Genomic DNA, 22,254 nt, shown 5'->3' on the forward strand with positions numbered 1-22,254 from the left:
CCACTTATAAAAATGATCTAAAATATATTCCTCTCTAGACATGTTATATGCTATGATAGGTCTTAATGTTCATCCTAAGCACATAGTCTACTTTGTACTTTTTTATGGCTTCATTTGCATGTCTGTCTGCTTTTCCCCCACCCCACAAATGAGTTAAATTTTCAAAATCAATATCCCAAAGGCCAACCCTGATGTAAAGGAATTAGTCATTATTTTCATGCATAGAGAACAAAGTTTCCTTTCCCCCTGACTGTTGGCATAACACTTTCCCCCACACTCCCACCTCAAAACGCACATGCCAAAAATGTTGATCACAAATGAGAGACATTTGCTATAATAAGTGAAACAAACAGAAGAGGTTATTGTGTTTTGAAATTTGGGAATCTGGAACTTTCAAATTCTGCCTCAGAAAATCAGCCAAGGCTGAAGCAAGCTGTGCGTTTGAATTTCTTGGATGGGGACCACCTGTTCTTGGTGAACTCCAACTGATGAATCTGTTCCCATGAAACTTCTTTTATTGTGCCTTTGTCACATACACACACCCTGGACATTTCACAGATGATTGTGGAATGAAGAAAGGAAGGCAGAGGGAGGAGTTGGGAGAAAGGGAGGACATAATGAAGGGAAGACAAGCAGGCAAGAAGAAGGGAAAGGAAAGAAAAAGGAAATGATGTGTGAGGAAAAGAGAGCCTGCTGAGCTAGAACACTGAATCTTCTGTTTCTTTTTTTTTTTTCAACGTTTATTTATTTTTGGGACAGAGAGAGACAGAGCATGAACGGGGGAGGGGCAGAGAGAGAGGGAGACAGAATCGAAACAGGCTCCAGGCTCTGAGCCATCGGCCCAGAGCTCCACGTGGGGCTCGAACTCACGGACCGCGAGATCGTGACCTGGCTGAAGTCGGACACTTAACCGACTGCGCCACCCAGGCGCCCCTGAATCTTCTGTTTCTGTCTGACAGCAAGACAAGATCACTTTGAAGTATTAAGGCCAGGGCTGCAAGAGGTAGTCAACAAAAAGGGCAAACTTCTCTTTCCTTTTAATGTCAAATTCCAAATGTCAAACAACACAGTGATCTCTGAATTTCACTTGGATGTGGCCACTAGGTACTAAAAGCAGCTTATGGTTCTTGGGAGAGAGAAATAAACTCATCCATATTCCAGAGGCTTCACCTCAGCTTTTCCTCTGCTTGAGTGTTGTTTTCCCAATTCTTCCCCAACCTGTCTCCTTCTTTCCATTTAGGATTCAGATCAAATGTAATCTCCTGATGAGAAGTTCCTTGACCATCCACTGGTAAAATAAATAGCCTCTGTATCTGATTCTCACTGTAACACTTATCACACTAGCTAATGTTTTTATCATCTGTCTACAATTGCTAGAACATAAGCCTCATGAGAACAGGAATTTTGCTCCCACAGTCTTGTTTTCTGGCGTATCCCCAGTGCCTGAAAGAATGCTGAAAACAAAGAAGGCTTTTAATGAATGATGGCTTAATTAATGAATTCATGTTTCTCTTTCTTTGATAAGAACAGTGAAAGCATGTGTGCCCTACAATTCCCACCATCTCTTCTACACTGGGTTCAGATCCACTCTGAAATCCAACCTTAATATTTATAATAGCATAATGATTCCTAAATTATTAGTCTTCTTGTTTTCCTAGAGGTCATTTATCACTGTTAAATTTCTAAAGGGCTGAACAATCCCTTTATATAATTAAACTATTCGTGAGACTTTATTGATTCTTTAAGCAAGTGTGTATGTGGGTACACTTTTCTTTATCCAAAAAAAAACAAATATAGTTAATAATTTTAGGCCTTCACAATAGAGTTTTGACACTTCTGGCAGGCTTTTCAGACCAATTCAATCAATAGAAGAATAATTTCAGCACACACAGACAAAAAAAAAAAAGATGTTTACCTAATAGATAAATGTGCCATTGGGTAAGAAGTTATATGTATTGTAAACTTAGAGCTGAAAACTCTCAGAAATAATGAATTATACAAATTTTATGCAACTGTTTTTTTCTATTACTCAACAGTCTCCATAGCAACTTTGGCATTAGACTGTGTATATGCTACCTTGAAGACACAAAGCATCATTCTCTCTAATCTATTTCAAGTGAAGTACTATTTCTCAGCATTATGTTCTGCCCATTTAGAGGGGAAAAAATGTACTGCGTCCTACACGATGCTGTTGTGTTCGTTTCACATTGGTTGGCTTGATGGAGTTTTCAATTCTCTCTTCTGTTAAAATTTTCAAGTTGCTAAAAAGAAATAGGACAAGATAATGATAAAGTTAAGATATTTTCCTTCCTGGTGGGCTAGAAATTAATAAGTGTGGAAGAAGTAATAAAGAATATGAGAGGCAAATTTAAAAACTGTACTCTCAAGATTGCACTGGAGTGAAAATGAGGGTATGCATTCTTAAGAACAAAAGCCAAGCCACTCCGTTACAAGATGGTTTCCAGGGACCAAGTAATATTCTGTTTCTTGATCTGGGTGCTGGTTAAACAGGTATGATCAGTTTATGAAATTCATGGAGTAGTACACTTAGGGCATGTGCTCTTTTCTGGATGTGTATTGTACTTAAATGAAAATGTTTTTAAAAGTCATACCATAACAAACGCCATTATATTGTATCTGAGGGGCAATACAATCTTTTCTTGAAAAAAAATCTGAGAAGTAAGCATTTTAGGCTTTGTGAGTCACTATCTCGTCTTTTTGAGTTGTTTGTATGGGTGGTTGGTTTTGTACAATCTTTTAAAAAATGAAAAACCATTCTTAACTTGAGGGCCACACAAAAACAGCTGATGGATAGCATATAAATCAAGAGAATTTGGGATCACCCAGGAGCGAATGCAGGTAGAGAGGAGAGAAGCCCTGGGGCCTCCAACATTAAACTACACCAATTAAAGCTATTAATACAATGAATTATGTTACTAGATTTCCTATTAAGCCTTTCTTACTTCTGTAATAAATACAAATATTTATTATGTATCATTCTTTAATGTACTACCAAATTTCTTTGCTAATGCCTTATTTAGGATTTTTCATCTTTCACTGTAAAGTGAGATAGTTTTATTCCTTTTTGTAAAATTTTTCTTAAACTTTTCTTTGTTATCAGTGTTATACTTGTATCACAAGAATTGATTTGGAAGCTTTCTTCTGTGCTCTAGAATAAAGTTACAATGGAAGTACCTGCACTTTAAAGTTTTCATAAAAGTTTCCAATAAATCCATCTAAGCCAAGTGCTTTGTTTTTGTGGAGGGAGGTAAGTAAATCTTTTTGATAGCAGCAATGATTTAAATAGGGGTTCCTCTTCACCAGACCTGTTATTACATACATTAAACTCAACCTTCACGACAACCTAATGAAGTGTTTGCATTATCATTATTATCATTATTACATCATTGTCAACTCCGTTTTACATCTAAGGAAACTGAAGCATAGAGAGGTTAAGTCAGGAGGCAGCAAACACACTGTCCATCAACAGATGGAATTTAATGTAAGGAATGGATTGCACAGGTTTTCAAAAGCTGAAGGAGCTAAAAGGAAACAGAGGTACAGCAGGAGATAACTGCAGAAGAGATAACCCACTCTTCGGACGGAGCAACAAAGGGGAGGGCTCTGGAGTTACAATAACCAAGGGGCTGGGAGGAGGGACAAAGCCCATAGGGCTCAGACCTCAGGGGCACAATGAAGATCCCACTGGCAGATTCCATTCTGGAGATCCAATTAGAAGCAGGAAGACAGAACTATCCACCCCTGCTAGATGACAAACAGAAACAGCAACAAACTAGAAGAAAGCCCAGTCTAGATTACTGTCCCACTTTCTCAGTGCTCCCACCAGCAGAAGGCAGCGGGCCAAGGAACCAGTGGAACAGTTTGCCAAGCCCCAGCCCCAGTGTCAGAGAACATTTAGAAGGATCAGAGGCAGTGGATGGGAAGCCAGGACTTCTCTATTTCTCTACTTTTTTTCCTATGGAAGTTGGTCTGCTGGGATTTTCTTTCTCTTCTGGGTCAGTTTTGTCATATGTGACATATGCCATGTGTCTAAATTATATTTTCTCAGCCAACTATTTCATTAGAGTTTAAATTTATTTTCATATTTGCACAAAATATTGTACAAAATATTGCACAAAATAACTTTCTATAATGTTTTGTTTCCTTGTGCTTTGTTTTTCCTTATTTATTTCTCTTGCATATATGTACTTTCTTCCTCTTATCTATTTAATCAACTTTTTTTTCAAATCACCAAATTTTTATTTTATTTTTTTAATTTTATCTTTAACTTCTTCCATTCTGCTTTCATCTTCATCAATCCTTTCTTTCCTTGGACTTTCCTTTGGTTTACTTTGCTGCTCTTTTTCTATCTCTTGCATCATATTTTTATGGTTTCTTTTTACTGCTATAAATAATAAGGCTATACCTTTTTGTTCAAGCATGGTTTATACCTAGGACTCACAAATGCAGTATTTTCACCAATCTTTGTCAAAATAGTCTACATTTTCTGCTCATCTTTCCTTTTTCTTCAAGTCTTTTAATACAGCTTTAAAAACATTTTTTCCAGGGTGAAAAGCTTTTGCATTTGTGCTTTTGCCATTAATTTATAGTTTTACTACATTGTAATAATGTTGTCTCACTTTTCCCTTCATTTTGGAATCATTGTCTAATAAATACACAATTTTATGACAGTTTCAAAAGCATTTAAAAAGAATATATTCTCTATTATCAGGGTACAGAGTTTGATATGTATCACACCAGAACTACTTTACTGATTATATTGTATAAGTTATCTACATACTTATTTTTGTCCTCTTGATCTTACTCTAGAGAGGTGAATGAAAGCTTTCTACTACTACTATTTTTTGTCTACTTTTTATTAATTGCTTCTATTTTCTACTTCATGAAGTTGTTGTGTAATTTCCCGCAAAGATAATTATGACAACTGCATCTTCATTGTGAATTTTATCTTTCAACATTATAGAACTGTTTTATTTTCATTGCTAATTGAATTTTTATCTCATTTAATGACTCTGGGACTAAACATTTTGATGTCATAGATTTTAGACTGCAATCCTCACTTGCTTTTTTTTCATTTGTCTGTAAAAATTTGTTCATACTTTTATTTTTAACGTTTCTGAACTACTTTAAATGTATCTTTTGGACTCAGCACAAAATTAGGTTTTGTTTAATGATCCCATCTGAAGATCTTTTTTCTTTTAATAGATAAGTGAAGCTCATTTACAATTACTAACTTACAACAATTTGGGTTTCAGTTCTGTCATGTTATAGGTAGAAAGGTGGATAGAAGAAGCTCCCTCTTCTATTTTCTTTTTATACTTCTGATATTTTGGAAGGTTTGTATTTTGTTCCAATGGTTACCTTTAGTCAGTGTTGGGAGTCCCCAATACCACCCCCAGGTTCAATTATTCACTAGGCAAACTCACAGGACACAGCACATAGTTGTTCTGAAGCTACGATTTATTATAGTGAAGAATACAAACAAAATCAGCAAAGAGAAAAGGCACAGGGGGCAATGACTGGAGAACACCAGGCACAAGCTTGCAAGAAAAATCCTCTCCCACTGGATTCACATAGGATGTGCATAATTTCTCCAGCTACAAGTTGTGATGTCACATGTTAAATGCTATCTAGCAGAAAAGCTCACTAAAGACAGTGCCCGAGATTTTCGCAGGGGGCTGGTCATACAGGCACCCTCTGTTCAGCACCTACCAAAATTCTAGCCTCTCAGAAGGAAAGCGGAAGTTTAGCATAAACCATGTTTGCATGAACAATTTAAACACAGTTAGCTACTCTTTATCAGTTCTGAATGGTGGGAACCCTTGTGAAATTCAAGTTCCCAGATGCCAGCCACCAACCAACCTTTCAAGTGGGCCTTTTAAGAGACAGTAGTCTCAGGCCTCTTCTCAAACATTTCTGTAACTACATTTTTACATTGTCAGAACATACAATATTAACATGCCACACTGACACCCTTACCTTACCTATGGTTTTGTCCTAGAATGTAATTAAATGTGTTCAATGTTCATTATTTATTTTACCTCTTAGCAGACTGGAGTTCTACAGTAAATTATCTTAAGAAGAGCTATATGAACAATACACCCTGAACTTTTGCATATTCAAAACTATATACGGTAAAGACCATCTCGGTTGGTCTTTTTCCCCTGGGTAACTTGTAGGTGCTGCTCTACTCTCATCTGAAATTCAGTGCTGAAATTCAGAGAAATTTGATAACTGCCCGATTTCCTTCTAAGTGACATAATCTTTTAAACGGCCTGCCCACTAAATTCTTTCCTTTATATTTACAGCCCACTCTGCCATCTTGGCTTTGGCCACTCTGGGTCATTTTTTCATGGAACATGATACATCCTTTTATACATTTACTGTTTGTGTCCATGCAAAATTCATATGTTGGGATTCTTAAGCTTCAGCACAGTAATATAAGGAAGTGGGTGTTTGGGAAGTAATTAGGTCAAGAGAGTAGAACTCTCATGAATGGGATTAGTGCCTTTATAAAAGAGACCCCAGAGAGGTCTCCCTGCTCTCCACAATGTAAGGATACAATGAGAAGACAGCCATCTGTAAACCAGGAAGAGAGCCCTCCCAGACACCACATCTGCCACCAACCTTAACTTGGACTTCCCAGCCTCCACAACTGTAAGAAATAAATGTTTGTTGTTTAAGCCACTCAGTCTGGGATTGCCTTTCAAATTTTCTTCTTTTTTTTTTCCAGGGCAGCATTCATAAAATGTATTTTTATATAATTGTTAGATTATATTGTTTTGGGGTTTTCCCTTTGAAAGCTCCAACTATGCAAAAATTGAATTTCCTTTGTCTTTATTCTATCTCCATCTTTCCTCATTCATCGTTGCATCTCTTTGTTTCATCTGCTTGTTTTTCTCTTTCTTTATGTCCTTTATTGTGCTTCCTCAGATGTCTGTTCCCTGTTGTACTCCTTGTAATTCAGTCTTCACTGTTAAATTATTGTTTTTCTTTTTCTTCTCTTTCCTGAAATCTACCACTTCCTGCTTCAAATTCTCCAGCAGTCTTACTGATACCTTCTGTTGACTGTTCAGCTCTTTCCTGATGTCTTATATTTCCATGGTATTAATGCAAAGCTGAAATTGCTATAGTAATGCTTTTTTATTCAGATTGAAATGATGGATTATAATTTTCATTTACTTCATGCAACATTTTCTTATGAATTCTCTATGTAGGGGAATTTTGATGCTCTTACACACATTTTTCTTACAATATTTTTGTCTGGATGCTGTCTTCAATTCACTTTTGTCATTCATATTTAAATGAGTTGGATTTTCCTAGACCAGCTATTAGCAAGAGAGCCGGTGGGTAGTTTTCTAGGTTTCTTTGTTCAAAAGCTCTCTCTGGTACTGCTAGTGGCAGACTGTTTACAATATAACCCACACCTGCTTTGACTCTTAGTCCTGACCTGGTTCAGAAGAGCTCCTACTCCTAACCCCAATTTCCCTTGGCTCCTTTACCTGCCATTGATTACAAGGGGGTATATGTCCTGCCTTCCCACCTGTTTGCTGGGCCCTTTTCATGTTCCCTCATTCTTTACCCCATCTTCAGCCCCATCATTCTCATGAAGTTAATGCTGACTTCCTTTGCTTGGGCCACAGTTACGTGTAACTTAGAGCTTGTGAATACTCTGTTTTCTAGCTTTGTTAAGAATCTAATTTGAGGGCTTTTTTTCTATTCTCCTTATATATGATTTCCAAGAAAAGTGGAAAGATTTACAACTAAGCTGCCCCCATGTTCCTGTCATATCCCTTCAATGATTAATTTATTTCTGCTGAAATTGTAGGTGCATGAACAATTGCCAATCCTACTGATAATAAAACTGGTCAAAAAGGAAGTCAATGCCCTGTATTTATGCTTGTACAATTTCCAAAATATTTTAATGATATCTTTGGGATGCCATCTATATCTAATGTATTTCTAATGCCCTCTGATATGAAGTGTTGACTCTGTAAATATTTTTTATCTGAGCAATGTATAGTGGAATCATAATATCATCTTTCATAAAGGATAATGCATGTACTAAAAGCCCAGCTAATAGTGCAATTCCCCATTTAATTATCTCTTCTGGCATAATATAACCACCTACTTACAATTATTATACTCATCATAATTAAGTAATAGAGACACTCTGTCTCTGAATATGTGAATAGTACAATTTGAACAAAGGACAGAGAGTCAGAGTACAACTTTGAATGGCTTTCACACTATTTACCAAAGCATTTTGCTATTACAAAAAATGTTCCACTTTACATAGATTTTCTATTGATTTACTAGTAAAGGCAAATTCCAAGAAGAGCATTTCAGTTAAGTGTGTACAAATGGTTAAAAGTTTCCCAAGGAGGTGGTACAAACCTGGGTTTGAATTCAGTGTCTTTGCTTATCACCTATATGAATTTTCAAAGTTTCACTTTCTTAATATTTATATAAACCATTTGTCCAACCTTATTACCCCGAGGTACACAGTGATGTCAACCTTTTAATATCCAAATTAGTACATTTCAAATCCCACTCTGTGAATCCCAGTCCATATTCCAAGCATTCCCTTGGTGACAAGTGGGCTCTCTCTGTCCACAGCAATTATCCCATTTACCACTACCAAAAAATATCATCAGGCCCTGCAAAGGGACCTCTTCCCTGATGCTGATTATCCATCTGGTGTAGACACTCAACCCAGGCATCCTGGGAAATTCCAACCAAATCCCCAATAACTGTCTCTACTGCTGCTGTTTTCAACAGTTCCTTGGGGGTCAGGATCAAGAAGGATTTTAGCACCAGTGATATGTTAGATCCAGAACCAGCCTCCCTTTCCAATCACTTAAATCATGGGCACAGACTTCTCTCTCTACTCGGAAGGCACACCTTAGTGTTATTATTACCATCATTATGTTTAGTAACATAGTAAGCATTTCATAAACAATTGTTGGGTATGTGAAAGCATGAGTAGAAGAATGGAGAGCAGCTTCCCCCTAGAGTTTGAAAATCAGATGAAGGAATGCGTGGCAGGTGTCTAGCACAAAGTACCATGTGACCTAAAAAATAATAGATTAGTTCTCAGTCATTTCTGGTGGTAATGGCAAGTCATATAAAATCTCTAACGCACATTTTAAAATGTGATTTAAAAAGCAACAAACATTCACTTTTGAAATAAAAGTTAATTCCTCAACGCTGGTAGTCATGGATGTAAGCAAAATCAGCAATTAAATTTTATTTCAATACCAAGATTCTTGAAACCATAACTTCCAAGTATGCACAACACCACTTAAACAATAAATCCACAGACTTTGCTTCCTCAATTTCAATGACTGCAACTAAATTTTTTAGTTCTTCTGATAAAAGGTTTATTTTCATACTACAGCACAGTGAAAATAAAAAGTAAGACAGGGCAGCAACATTTTACCATAGCAAAGAAGAAAGCAAAGAGCAGAAATTCTCTGAGAAATTAACTTTGTCTTCTTTTGAAAGCATTGTGTTAAAAATAAGCAATTTTTGAGTAAACAATAAGTGTTCAAATTCTTATCATACTAATTTTCATAGCCTTTGAAATAATTGTGAATTTCTATCATCTTTCCATAGAATTTTATTATACTTCTTTGAAAATAATTTATTTAATAAGCCATTTGTTTCATATTATTAATTATGATTATAATTCTTGATTGTGATTAATTTTGTGACCACTTTTCTCCCACAACGTTACTTGGATTTGCCTCATATTCTTCATGGTTAATCTAAAGCTGTGATGACACATTGTAGACATGAATAAATATTTATCAGATTAATGAAATGTGATACTATATATATATATATATATATATATATACACACATACCATTTCAGTAAACAGAACCATAAAAGTATTGATGAATAAGCTCCAAACCCATGTTTGTTCTCTACTGAGTACAATTTAAGATAATCAATGTTAAATTGAGAGTGTTCTAGAATCAGGAGTTACTATTGGGCATTATAAAAACTAGGGGAATTGGGATCTAAAAAAATTAGGAAATATAATCTTGAATAAAGAGAAAAAAGAGAATTTAATACATTTGCATTTCCTTCCCCATAAGTTCCAAGTAAATATCAACTCAGTAAGTCCCTTCGTTAACTGCTCATGCTTAAGAAGTTGACCACATGTTCCTGATATTCATGTCAGGTTAGTTACTAATTGTTTTGTCAGGTCTGTTGAAGCCAGACCACACTCCCAAGGTGGGAGATGAGAAATTCCTTGCCAAGGATGCATCTTTCCTCCCAATCACCCACAAAAAGATTAATCCTGAGCCAGAAAAGATAGTGAAAGATAAGAAGACAGAAAGACTTCTTCCTTTATTTAGAGCTAAACCCAACTGGACAAAGATTCTGAGGTCCAGAGAGGCCTGAACACTTTGAATACTGAGTCTCTTGGCCATATAAAACCATTCTGAGACCAGGTGGCTCTGTTAAGTCTTAGGTTTTTATGGCAACAACAGCAAGAGCCACACAGACAAGGAATGATCTTCTGGGGTCACCAAGTCCTCTGACCTCAAGAGTTGGGAGGACTGAGTTCTGGTTGCATCTGTAAGTAACAAAAACAACCAGAAATGATACGTTAGACACCAATTAATCCCTAGGGATTATGGGACATATCAACAGAGAGGCTCTAAGGAATGATTGGATAGATGCTTAGCTAATATATGGACTTGTAGGAATTAGGAATTGTTGCATTTGGAAATATCAAGCATTATATCCCAACCTGATCATTCTAGTTACTTTTGGAAAGGAGTATTAAATTGAATCATGGAGAAGTTAGACCTGAAATCTCAAAACAAGGGATTCTGGGAATCCTTGTATAGAACAGTGATATAAATTCTACAGAAATGACATGCAGGAAACAAAATCATTACTTTTTTAAAAATTTAAATGTAAACATTTAAATTTAACATTTAAATTAAACTTTAATTAATTAATGAATTTAATAATTTAACAAATTAAATTAAGATGTAAACATTTTTTTAACATTCCAGATCTTTGAATGTTCTTATATCAATTTATATAATAACACTACATACTTTCACTGACCATTGAAATACTGCATTCTAAAACTAAAACTCATAAAATCATAGACTCTAAGAGTTAGAAGTGACTTCTGAGGGCATTAGGACCAGAATTCCCCTCTATAACATCCCAAACCACAGGAATAACACAAGATAATACATTCTTGGATGGGACTTATGATCTGTGTAGGATGAACCAGTCTCCTAAACTTACTGGCTAAATACATATGTTCTCTTAAACTAGGCTATCTCTATGGGGTTAAATGGAGCATCACTTCATTATGACTCAAGCCTACTATAAGAACTAATGAATAGACTCCTTTACCAGTTACTTCCTACCAAAGAAAACATATTAAATATCTGCTTAGAAATCAAGTTCACCCTAAAAAAGAAAAAAATAAAACTTCTGAATCTGAGGGCTTAGTAACTAGCATTTGTTTGTGGGTGTAGAGCACAACCTCCGTTAGAATTCAGAAAGAATTCTGGGCTATAATCCTGATACAGACACACAACAACGTTATTTTCTTAGTCTTACCACTTAACTTCTTTTCATGAACTATAGAATATTTTTAAACCTACAATAAACATTTCTAGTGTGGTGGTATGGCATTATGTTAACTTGGTTATAAATCACTCACACATGAGAAAATAAGTAGGAGGGGGTTGGTCATGAATACTTTGGTTTGTCTTATTGTCCACACTGTAGGATAAATGTCTCAATAAGGATTTGAAATTTTTCAAAAGAGCTTTTAAGTACTCACATAGTGCTGGCCCTATTTCATATACAGAGAGGGGCACACAAGACATGCAGATGGCTTTTAATTATGCACTGCTCCTGATTACACCATTTGGGGTTGGCTTATTGGCCTTTCTCCTCTGTCAGAAAGGATCAACTCAGAGCATTTGGATCTTCAATGGCTTGCATTTAAGGCCACTGCAATTCTTTAAGCTGCCTATGCAAGGTTAGGACAATGCTGAAAAATAAAAACTTCACTGTGACAAAAAACCTTTTAGAAGGTGTTATTACAACTGTCGTAGATAAAGTGATGTTGTCTAGATGGGTTCCTGTAACACCGGCCTGGATTCTCTAATTAGAAAACTAACATGGTTTCTCTGAAGACTGCTCCCAGTAGTGTTCCAAAATTTAAGCTGTTTTGCTTAGCTTCCAAAGCAAAACATATATTTTTGAAGGGACAAAGGCTTTCAAGTTTTCCATAATGAGTGAGCATACTTTTTAAGTGTTTTGACAGGACTGCTGTCACAGATATTACTAGAACTCTATTCAATATATAAAATAGTTTGAACAGCATGAAAGTATTGAAAAAAACAAATGCTAAATCCCTGAGGAAAAAAACATGTTCAGCAAATTTTTTTTTAATTTTTTTTTCAACGTTTATTTATTTTTGGGACAGAGAGAGACAGAGCATGAATGGGGGAGGGGCAGAGAGAGAGGGAGTCACAGAATTGGAAACAGGCTCCAGGCTCTGAGCCATCAGCCCAGAGCCTGACGCGGGGCTCGAACTCACGGACCGTGAGATCGTGACCTGGCTGAAGTCGGACGCTTAACCGACTGCGCCACCCAGGCGCCCCAGCAATTTTAAAGAGTTAACAAAATAGTTATTTCCTTGGGGGAAATTATGACAGTGCTCTTCTTGTGTCAATTACTTCCCTTTGTATTGAAGCCTTGCCTAATTTTGTAGCCACCAAACAGAAAATTAGAAATTAAGATGTGGTGAGTTACAAAATGCAAATTATAATAAAATATATGTCAGAAATGTTTTTAGACAATTAAGTAACAATTCTTATCATTTTGTCAGAAAACAAGAGCGGTAGAATTGTAGAAACATTATTGAGAGTTCTAACTCCAAACAACACAATGTCAGTACTAGAGGTCATGGAAAGAAGTTAACTGATAGAAAAATATGGAAGAAAAGAATATCTGATCTCATTTTATAGCTTTTATAGAGCATACGGAAGCCACATATCTGAAAGTGTGTGGAAAAGATTTATGTGGCATAAAGAATTACATGAATAGTATTACTAGAAAAATGTAAATGTACTCTCTATTGAAATTACTATAGCTGCTTAGCTAGTCACTTTTCTCAGACATTAACCTTCCAAAATGAATGTGAATACTTTACTCTCCTCAAGCTCTAGCCCATCTGTGTATGGTATAATCCCCGAAAAATTCAGTGGATATAAGACTTACCCTTTTCTGAGAAACTCAGGTTTTGACATTAGGTGGATGGCTCCTATTTTTTTGCAGGTCACAGAAATCTATGGGCAAAATCACCAAAGTAACTTGGTTTTAATTTGTCACCATAAGCTGTTTCCTTGAAATGTACCCTCTGTTCTTCTCTATATTAAAGATATTTAAAACAGGTATCATTTATTTCCCTGGGAGGCACAGCTCGCGCTTTACAGATCTAACAGTTATTATACTATTCTAAGTATTTGATATAATGAGTCTTTTCCTATGTGTTAACCTATGTTGAACAATTCAACCTCTTCTAGCTCAGGAATGTCATATAAATATGGTCATCTTAATGTTTCATGAGTCATATAAACCCTTACTAATTTAAAACAGACTGATAGTTGCCAATAATTCTCCTGGATATTTTCTAATCTTGATTGATATGGATGTCACTAGATCAGTCCTGCTAAGGTAATTTCACATCTCTCAACAAGAAAGAAAGATAACGAGATTCTTTTCTGAATTCAAGAAGTTAGCCCATTGGGGTTGGCTATTTGAATAGTTCTGACTCAAAGTTGTAGGAAACATGGAAACTCAGGAAAAAATTCAGTCAAGATTTCATCCGGACATAAAACAATATAAAATACTATTTATTCCTATCGTATTGGCAAAAACTAAAACTGTTATTTTAACCACTGTGTTGGAAAACCTATATAAAAATGGAAACTAAATGAATTTGAACCTGCCTCACTCCAATAACAGAGTTATTTTCAGATGAATCATAAACTGTATTAGAAAAACTAGAAACATAAAGCTCCTAAAAGCAAACATAGAAGAATATCTTTGTAACCTTGTGGTAGGCAAAAATTTCTTAGAACACACAAAAAGAACTAACTAGAAAAGAAAAAAATCGATATATTGTACTTCATCCTAATGAAAATTTCTGCTTATAAAGTCACACTGTGGAAGAAAAAATCCACAACACACATATCTGATGAAGACCTTGTACAAAATATATAAAGATTTCCTACAAATCAGTAAGAAAAAGAAAACTCAATTTTTAAAAAAATGGACAAAAGACTTGAACAAATCATTTACAGAAGATACATGAATGGCCAATAGACATTACAAAAGGTGAGGTGCCTGGGTGGCTCAGCCAGTTAAGCAGCCGATTCTTGTTTTTGCCTCTGTTCACAATCTCATGCTTTGTGAGATCAAGCCACTGACAGTACAGAGCCTGTTTGGAATTGTCTCTCTCCCTCCCTCTCTCTGCCCCTCCCCTGAGTACACACACTTTCTCTCTCTCAAAATAAAAAATTAACATTAAAAAATGTATATATACAAAGGAGCTCAACATTATTAATGAAAAGGAAAATACAAATTTACATTTCCACAGCTACTAGAATGGCTAATATCTACAAAACTGACAATACGAAATATTTGCCAAGATGAGAAGCATCCAGAACTCTCATGAATGCTGATTGGAACATAAGGTTGTATGGCCATTTTTGAGAGTTACATGTCAGTTTCTTCAAAGGTTAAATATGCTTCTACCTGGGGTGCCTGGCCAGCTCAGTCAGTTCAGCGTCTGACTCTTGATTTCGGCTCAGGTGATGATCTCACAGTTGTGGGACTGAGCCCTGCGTTGGGCTCTGCACTGAGCACGGAGCCTGATTAAGATTCTCTCCCTTTCCCCCTCCATGGCTTGTGCATGCTCAGGCACGCTCTCTCTCTCTCTCTCAAAAAAAAAAAAAAAAAAAAAAAAGCTTCTACCCTATGACTCAACAATCCTCCTCTTAGGTATTTCCAAGAGAAAGTCAATGAAAAACATATGTCCACAAAAAGTCATATTCAGAGCCCCAAACTGGAAATAACACAAATATTTATCAACAGGAGAATAATTTTTTAAATGAAGTAACTTCATACAACTGACCACTACTGATACTTGCAATATTTGATATTGAATCTCAAAAATGAAAGCAAAGAAGCTAGAAACAAAAGAATACCTACTGTATGATTTTATCTACATGAAACCCAACAATAGGCAAAATTAGAAATCAAAACAACACCTGCTACCGTAGGGCAGAGATTAGGGAAAGGGGTCAAATATACCTTTCCGAGTAAAGGAAAGATTCTATAATTTTTTGTGTGTGCCAGTTACCTAGGTGTACACAATAGTTAAACCTTAAGGAACTGAACACTTAAAACCTATGGATTTATTATATGCAAATTACACCTAAAAAACATTTTTACAAATTCAATAGCAATCTACATATATTCCTAGTGGTATGGTAAATTAGTGCAGAAATACTGGCACTTGGTAATTAACCTTAAAAACCTTAAAATGTGAAAGGCCTTTGACCAAGTAGTTCTATTTACAGGAATTTATTTTAGGGAAGCAAATCAAAGACCTCTGTATATACATACAAAGACTTATGTATATATATACATACATACATACATGTGTATATGCGTGTGTGTGTGTCTGTATAGAGAGAGAGCATTAGATTTTTTATTCCAGTATTATTTATAACTTAGAAAAACTGGAACAACCTAAATGCCCAATGGTAGCTTAGTTAAATAAATAATGATGTATCTGTACCTTGAATATTGTGTATCCATTAAAATATTTAATGGTAGCCTCTGCAATCAGAAAACACAAAGAAATAAAAGCCATCCAAACAGGCCAGGAGGAGGTCAAACTTTCACTCTTCGCAGATGACATGATACTCTATATGGAAAACCCAAAAGATTCCACCAAAAAAATGCTAAAACTGATTCATGAATTCAGCAAAGTTACAGGATATAAAATCAATGCACAGAAATCGGTTGCATTCATATTCACCCACAATGAAGCAACAGAAAGAGAAATCAAGGAATCGATCCCATTGACAATTGCACCAAAAATCATAAAATACTTAGGAATAAATCTAACCAAAGAGGTGAAAAATCTATACACTGAAAACTATAGAAAGCTTATGAAAAAACTTGAAGACACAAAAACATGGAAAAAGATTCCATGCTCCTGGATAGGAAGAACAAATATTGGTAAAATGTCGATACTACCCAAAACAATCTACATATTCAATGCAATCCCTATCAAAGTAACACCAGCATTCTTCACAGAACTAGAATAAATAATCCTAACATTTGTATGGAACTAGAAAAGACCCCGAATAGCCAAAGCAATCTTGAAAAAGAAAACCAAAGCAGGAGGCATCACAATCCTGGACTTCAAGCTATACTACAAAGCTGTAATCATCAAGACAGTCTGGTACCGACACAAGAACAGACACTCAGATCAATGGAACAGAATAGAGAACCCAGAAATGGACCCACAAACATATAGCCAACTAATCTTTGACAAAGTAGGAAACAATATCCAATGGAATAAAGACAGTCTCTTCAGCAAGTGATGCTGGGAAAACTGGACAGCAACATGCAGAAGAATGAACCTGGACCACTTTCTTACACCATAAACAAAAATAAACTCAAAATGTATGAAAGACCTAAATGTAAGACAGGAAATCATCAAAATCCTCAAGGAGAAAGCAGGCAAAAACCTCTTTGACCTTGGCCGCAGCAACTTCTTACTCAACACGTCTCCGGAGGCAAGGGAAACAAAAGCAAAAATGAACTACTGGGACCTCATTAAAATAAAAAGCTTCTGCACAGTGACGGAAACAATCAGCAAAACTAAAAGCAACCGACAGAATGGGAGAAGATATTTGCAAACAACATATCCAATAAAGGGTTAGTATCCAAAATCTATAAAGAACTTATCAAACTCAACACCCAAAAAACAAATACTCCAGTGAAGAAATGGGCAAAAGACACGAATAGACACTTCTCCAAAGAAGACATCCAGATGGCCAACCGACACATGAAAAAATGCTCAACATCACTCATCATCAGGGAAATACAAATCAAAACCACAATGAGGTACCACCTCACACGTGTCAGAATGGGTAACATTAACAACTCAGGCAATAAGAGATGTTGGCAAGGCAAGGATGCAAAGAAAGAGGGTCTCTTTTGCATTGTTGGTGGGAATGCAAGCTGGTGCGGCCACTCTGGAAAACAGTATGGAGGTTCCTCAAAAAATTAAAAATAGAACTACCCTACAACCCAGCAATTGCACTACGAGGTATTTATCCAATGGATACATGTGTGCTGTTTCGAAGGGGCACATGCACCCCCATGTTTATAGCAGCACTATCAACAATAGCCAAAGTACAGAAAGAGCCCAAATGTCCATCGATGGATGAATGGATAAAGAAGATGTGGTATGTGTATGCATGTATGCACATATATATGTATATATATATGTATATATATACACACACACACACACAATGGAGTATTACTCGACAATCAAAAAGAATGAAATCTTGCCATTTGCAACTACATGGATGGAACTAGAAGGTATTATGCTAAGTGAAGTTAGTCAGAGAAGGACAAATACCATATGACTTCACTCATATGAGGACTTTAAGAGACAAAACAGATGAACATAAGGGAAGGGAAACAAAAATAATATAAAAAAAGGGAGGGGGACAAAACATAAGAGACTTAAATATGGAGAACAAACAGAGGGTTACTGGAGGGGTTGTGGGAGGGGGGATGAGCTAAATGGGCAAGGGGCATTAAGGAATCTATTCCTGCACTATATGCTAACTAATTTGGATGTAAATTTAAAAAACTAAAATTAAGAAAAAGTCAGTAGTCTTTATGAAAATATTTTATAAAAATCAGAAAAGGAAATCCATATATTACATTGAAAATATAGGTGTTGGTTCATTATTAACATGTTAATATAGACTTAAATACATAACAGGTATATTTTTTTCAATTATGTCTCTATTAAAGATGATGCGCAAAAAATATATAATGGTAAATAAAAGTATTTTTCAATATGATATTAATTTTAAAAAAGAATTCTAAAAATCAGTATATACAATATGGGTATTAATTTGGCTGCTTTGACAGTAACAGTGGTTTAAACTAAATAGGCTCATTTTTCTTTTGAGGAGCTGCTTTTCAGCTCTACAAAGTAATCCAAAGATCCAGATCTTTCTATCCAGTTGTTCTACTGCCCTTGGAATCTTCTATATGATTAAAATTAGCTCAGTATCACATGTCTGCATTTCATCCCACAGAAAGGGTGAAAGAGAAAGTGAAAGGTATGCGGCTTTCTTTTAAGGATGTGAACTGTAAGCTGCACGTGCCACTTCTCCCATCCGACCAGTCAGAACATGGTCATATCATGTATCTCAATCAGCTCAGGCTGCTATACCAAAATACAACAGATTGGGTGGCTTATAAACAACAGAAATTCATTTCTGACAGTTCTGGAGAGTGAAAATACAGGATCATAGCACCAGCATGGTTGAGTGAGAGCCCTCTTCTAGGTTGCAGAATTCACCTTGTATCCTCATATGGCAGAAGGTTTAGGTAGCTCTGTGGGATCTCTTTTATAAGCACACTAATCACATTCATGAGGGCTCCACCCTCAAGACCTAATTTTTCCTCCCAAAGGCCCTACCTACTGATAACATCACTTTTGGGGGTTAGAACTGCAACATAAATTTTGAGGGGGACGCAAACATTCAGACCGTAGCACCAAGCTACTACCAGAGAGGCTGAGAAATGCCTCTAACTGGGCCACTCACTATGTGCATATGTAAAACTGGAGAGAGGAATAGTTCTGATACTAAAAGGAAGTAAGGGAGAAGAGATGAGCTTGGATGAAAATCTGGGAGACCATACTGGAGCACTCATTTAAGCAAAGCTGCATCATCAATGTTTTTAACAGCACAGAGGATGAAAGCACTAGGAAAAACACAGATATTGACAACTCTGAATCAAAAAGCCACATGGGAGAGTCAGACTCTGAATGTAAAATGGTTTTTAGACTACTTTAACCAATTTGTTTTTCTTATTATTTTCCTTTTTAGATATGCTCTAAAGTCATCCATGATAGAAGTATATATCATAACAAATCTAAAAGAACTTTCCCAATGAGTATAGGCTTTTTAATAGAAAAGAAAAAGCAGTATAGTAGTCCTTCCTTATCTGTGGTTTTGCTTTCTGTGGTTTCAGTCAAATGCAGTTGGGACACTGATGATCCTCCTTCAATGGACCATCAGAAGGCCAATAGTAGCCTAACACTAGGTCACAGTGCCTCCTTCACTCACCTTACCTCAACTCATCATGCAGGCATTTTAGTATCTCACATCATCACAAGAAGGGGGAGTTCAGTACAATAACATATTTTGGGAGAGTGAGAAAGACCACATGCACAAAAATTTTATTACAGTATATTTTTATAATTTTTCTATTTTATTAGTTATTGTTGTTACTCTCTTGCTGTGCCTAATGTATAAATTAAACTTTATCATAGATTTATATGTATAGGAAAAAACATATACATAGGGTTTGGTATTAGCCATGGTTTCAAGAATCCACTGGGAGTCTTGAAACATATCCCCCCACAGATAAGGGGGGACTACTGTGTGCCACAATTTAACTGACAGCATTTCTTCTTTCTTAGTGGTTAAGTAAGTGATTAAAAAAAATAGTTCAAATTATAGTCAATTCTGTCTTAGATCTAATAAAATATAGTAAACTGTTAGTAATTATTTGACTTCAGTAACTATTTTACATAGCTAGGATTACAATTGGTCTTCATATCATTCTTTACATTCCTACCTATTTTCCTTTTTTTTTTTTTGCAATTAACAAAATTAGACAAATAATATAAATTTTAAATAGGCCAGTGAGATATCCCGATGTACTAGAAAGTCTAAATTAAAAAAATAAAAAAGGCTTGAGTGCATTAGTCCAAATATTAAAGAGCCAGGCTTTCATATTTGAGTGTGGCTTGCCTGAGTCTTAAAGATGCAAGTAGGGAATACTTGCAGGGGCTTGGCTTTTACATGGTCTCAGTTGTATAATCAATAGATTATTTCCATTTAAAAGCTAAACATAAAAAGGGCACCTGGGTGATTCAATCTGTTGAGTGTCTGTCTCTTGATTTCGACTCAGGTCATGATCTCACAGTCCTGAAATCGAGCCCCAGATCAGGCTCTGTAGTGGGGGCATGGAGCCTGCTTAAGATTCTCTCTCTCTCTCTCTCTCTCTCTCTCTCTCTCTCTCTCTCTCTTTTACTCTGGCTCTCTTTTGCTTTCTCTTTCTCTCAAAAAAAACAAAAAAACAAAAAAAAAAGCTAAACATAAATATAACTAAAGAATATGTTGCCCTGATTGTTTTAAGAATGAGTGAATGAAAATGAAAAAAAAAAAAAAAGGAAAAAAAAAATGGATGAGTGAATGAATAAGTGGCAAGCAAACAAATCAGTTACTATATCTGTTAATTTATCTGTGAAGCTAAACCCATGGCAGTCTCTTTCTGTGCACCCTAATTTATTTCAAAATTAGCAATATACTATTTGAGTAGATACACTTCTGTAATTAGAGGCTTTTGCTCTCTGAGATTCTTACACCTATCTGGATGTCTTAATCTAGATAATGGCTCATCTTATTTAACACATGTTTTTAAAATTCATTTAAGTATAATTTTATCCTTTTTATTTTACTATTATCATATCATCTCTCAACTTATTTTCATCTTAATACATCCTTATCTCCCTACCTCATCCTCCCCTCTAGATAGTTAGCAATAATAACATTAGAACAGTTTTAATTCAAACCTATTCGAGAGTATTATTCAACAAAGAAACTATTCTATTCAGAAACAGAGTGCTAACAACCAGATTTATTTTGAATATAAAACAGAGCTTACAGAATAATTTAGTTCTTTATAATCTATGATCGCACAGCAATATCACCTGATTATTAGCTGGAAATAAGCAGGAAATCAAGTGCTATATCCAGTTTAGTATCCATTCTTATAACTTTTTATGAATCAACAATACCTGGCAGGAAAATACAAGGACGAAAGCAGTCCTTCTGTCCAACCCATTAAGGACTAATAAAAATAACCAAAACGAAAGTTCAGGTAATTTTATCTGACCCTCCTCTGGGTGTAGGGAAGCCCAGAAACTGAACTTAACTAAGGTTAATCACGGGGAACAAAGCGTATTTTCCCAAAGGCTCTAGTGCATTAAACCAAACTGTGTGATCTGATGGTCAAGGTCAAAGATGGACACCAAAAGCAATCTCTGGCAGATAGCACAAGCAGGTTATCAGTCTAAATGCACTAGGCTAAATGGGAAAAACAGAAAAAAGCCCTCAAGCTGAAAACCAAGGAAACCAAAAAAGGCTGACAGCATCCAACTAGAAAGTGAGAGGTAGAACAGAAAAGATTTTGAAATGCAGGGACACAATTTTAGCTCCTTTTTATAGAAAAATCACCATACCTGTGAATGAACAGAAAAGGCACTATTAAGGTCACTATATGGATATATGTGCTTTAATTTGCATATCATCTCTTTCATTGAACAGCTTCCTCCCCATGGGGCCCTTCCCTCCTTTAGTTATAAGAGTGAGCACATGACCCATTTGGCCAGTGAAGGCTCTTCATCCCTCCATTCACAATGATGGAGCCACAGGATGGACCTGTACCTGAAACCAGACCAAATCTATTAGATTTGATAAAGCAACACTGAGATTGATAATGTCTCCTATGTACTATGATAACCATGGAAGCCTGGAGCTCCAATGGCATAGAAGCTGTCTGACAATGAAACCAAAAAGCCCATCTACAGAGCAAAGGGCAACATCTAGTATATCCTGTAAGCTCCTGTACCTAGTATTGTTTGAAATCAACTCAACTCTAAAATTCACACATATATAGAAAGCATATATTGTATCTATATCCTTATTTTTTTTTTAATATGAACATGCTCTATACACTGTTTTTCACTTAACAATTCATCTTATGGAATGACCATGTTAGCACTTACAGATCTACTTTTTTATTCCTTAACAGCAGCATAAATTCAATTGT

The sequence above is a fragment of the Prionailurus bengalensis genome, chromosome B1, assembly GCF_016509475.1.
Source record: "Prionailurus bengalensis isolate Pbe53 chromosome B1, Fcat_Pben_1.1_paternal_pri, whole genome shotgun sequence".
NCBI lineage: Eukaryota > Metazoa > Chordata > Mammalia > Carnivora > Felidae > Prionailurus > Prionailurus bengalensis.